Source organism: Triticum dicoccoides, unplaced genomic scaffold (genome assembly GCF_002162155.2).
Source record: "Triticum dicoccoides isolate Atlit2015 ecotype Zavitan unplaced genomic scaffold, WEW_v2.0 scaffold208622, whole genome shotgun sequence".
Lineage (NCBI taxonomy): Eukaryota > Viridiplantae > Streptophyta > Magnoliopsida > Poales > Poaceae > Triticum > Triticum dicoccoides.
In genome coordinates, this window is record NW_021237243.1 from 1 (window position 1) to 2,860 (window position 2,860).

At 50.8% G+C, this 2,860-nt stretch overlaps 1 long non-coding RNA gene across 1 annotated transcript; it reads right to left on the reverse strand.

The window, feature by feature from the left end:
- Positions 1 to 15: 15 nt before the first annotated feature.
- LOC119345138 lies at positions 16 to 1,851 on the reverse strand. The gene is made up of 4 exons (XR_005166935.1): positions 1,440 to 1,851; positions 950 to 1,282; positions 644 to 737; positions 16 to 411 (listed from the first exon to the last, which is right to left on the reverse strand). It is a non-coding gene; the product is annotated as an uncharacterized LOC119345138 (long non-coding RNA).
- Positions 1,852 to 2,860: the final 1,009 nt, after the last annotated feature.

A 2,860-nucleotide genomic window follows, 5' to 3' on the forward strand; every position in this document is an offset into this window, starting at 1 on the left:
AACTTGTCCATCATATTCAGTAAAGGGCACCTGATTCGTTTGGGGAAATAATTAATGGAGTGACAACAACAAAAGTACAGGGAGGGTGGTGATCATTTACAAACAATCATGCTAATGAAACACTTCTGATACTAATCAAACTGGAACGAATAATTGGAGGAAAAGAAATTTGGCCCAGAATTCGTAGTCGAAGAATTTTTTGCCTTGCCTGTTTCACCAAGTCGTTTGTGTACTAATCTATCTGCTTGTGCGACGGCCAATGAACCTTCTACCCACATGTCTGAATGAAAGAATTATTGTGCGAGACTCTGTGCTTAGAAATGTGCTACCCAGTGTCTGATGTCTGCAAAATCGAATCAGTGTTCGGCATCCACAGCGGCAAGATTTATTGTTCTCCTACGTAGGCCTCCCCTGTGCGGATTGAAAAATTGTCAGCACCAGTGAACCTGAATTTAATTCTAAACCAACCCAATTAAGATACAGAGCAACCACAAACTATTTCTTGCAAGCATTTCATCTTCTCTGCGTTCAGCCGACTTTTCCCATAGTGAATTCTCAAACCATGCTCCCAGAAATAGAAGTTACAAAATCATATGGCTCTCCTAATGAATCATATGGATGAAAAGCTCAAGAACATGCTCACCCAACTTGTCCGCGCACCCCTGATCGTCTTATCAAGTGCACAAACCCTCTCTGTACATGGGGCCCTATCCGGTGGATGACTCCCTACTCCAATCCTGCAGAATCAGTGACATATAGAACAATTTACTTCAGATCCCATAATGTTTGCCGTGCAATATAAATGTACTAAGACAGGCAAACAAAATCTAAGGCACTCTGCCTCATTGAGTCGCTTATGTTTGCTTCGTGAATTCAGTTTATTGTTAATGTATCTAATCACCTACTCCTCGCTGACAATAAGCATATGCACAAAATTGAACCAATTTACCTCCTCGTCCACCCAGGGGCATGAGGGTCCATCTTCCCCATGGACATCGCTGCCCCTGTATGACTGTATCTGCACTTTCCTCATGTTCTTCAACACGACAAGTTGCCCCTCTTTCAGGGGCCGCCCCTTCCAGCCCCCCTGCCACGAGCATCGCATTATCTGCCTGGATTTCCTCGTCCACAAACCCGCCGCAGATCTCAGCACATATTCCTCCGGCGTGCTAGCACACAGGAATTAAATTGCACCCACTCACTATACTATCGGCGTCACCTAGCAACGCCGTCTCCGCCAGCACACCCCCGTCGCCCATCCTCGTTGCTGAAGATTGGTAAGCTGCCCGGAAACAGTAGAAATATTCAGAACCTGGACGAACTCGAAATCCTTGTCGCTGAAGGTTTTGGTCGAACACCGTGCGGGTGATCGAAGCCGGTGTCGATGGAGACGGAGCCGTTGAATCATGCAGTGTGATACTGAGCGTGAAGCGGCCTACCTCTGTTCACTCGATGGCGAGCGTGCACTCGATGCGCTTGAAGGAGCTGAATGGGAACTGGGTAGTAGGAGTGCAGCACGATGGGCGAGGTCGTGAGGACGAAGATGGTGACGTCGGCGCCGCGCTCGTCGGTCTCGAAGTCATCCGCGACGCCAGAGGCCTCGGGCATGGAGGCGGCCACGTTCAACCCCCGGGCCTGGCGCGTCGTTGAGGACGCGGGTGATGTTGACCGTGGGGAGCAGGTGGCTCTCGGGGTGCCGCCGAGCGGACTACTACGGCAGAGTTGCCACCGCTGCCCATGGCCGTGAGGTTGACCGCGCCGAGGTCGGAGGGCGCGCGCCCGGTGGTTTGGAACGGCTTGGTAAAGAGCTTCCTTGAGGCGGGGATGTGGGCGTGCTCGGATGGGGAGGTACTGGATGAGGACGTGGTAGCGCAGCACGTCGGCGAGGTCATGGATGGCAATGGAGGTGGGGTGCTCAATGTTTCGTTGACCATATAGGAAGCGGCCGTGATCAGTAGTTTCCTTTTTTCACGGGGTGATTAGTAGTTTCCTTTTTTCACGAGGCGATTAGTCCTCTTCGGTGGAGTATGGTCAGTCAACATAAATTGTTAAGTGCACACGGAAAAGTAATCTTCTCTACTTCTAATGGACGAATTGGTTGAATAGTCCCCCCACTTTCAACCGGTTTATTTTCAACCGGTTTTTCCCGTCCTACCTCCACCCACTGGTTTTAATTTCCTGCAACCTTTTCGTTCACCCCTCCTTACGTATGCTAACCCCGATTTTCCATTTGATATGATTTGGTAAGCTAATAAATTATGATCAAAACCAGCGAATAGAAACGGATTCCTTTCCTCCCAAGGTGAACATTTGATCTCGCGATCCTCTCGTCCCTTTAATCTCGTGCTCCTCTCACCTGATCTTTAATTTCGCAATCCTCTCACCCATCCAGATTTCCTATTTCACATGATCGCAATCCACTCGCCCCTTTAATCTCGTGAAAATTTGAATGCGCCTGCACTTAACACACTCGATGGCTCAGCCTCACACGCCCCTCCAACTCGCCAAGCGCGGCGAGCGGGGATCATGGCCCCGCAGCCGCCGACGTCGCTATCCGTCATATCCCCCTTGAACGCTGACCCGCAGATCTCAACCCCTATTTGGCTGCCTCTGGTTGCAGGACTACCGCGCAAATAAGGCCATGGACGCTGCTGGCGAGTGCGCTCGGTGCATCATGAGGATCACGAGAGCTGCGTCAACGTCGTCAAGGAGCACACGGCACTAATGTTGCATGCCATGCGACGAAGAGACTACACGAGAAGAACAAGGCCCCGATGGAGAGTGTGCAATGGCTGCGAGGCCATGCTGGATCGCGGCTGGCTTACGCAGCAGGACCGGTACGGCTGATTTGAAAGAAGGT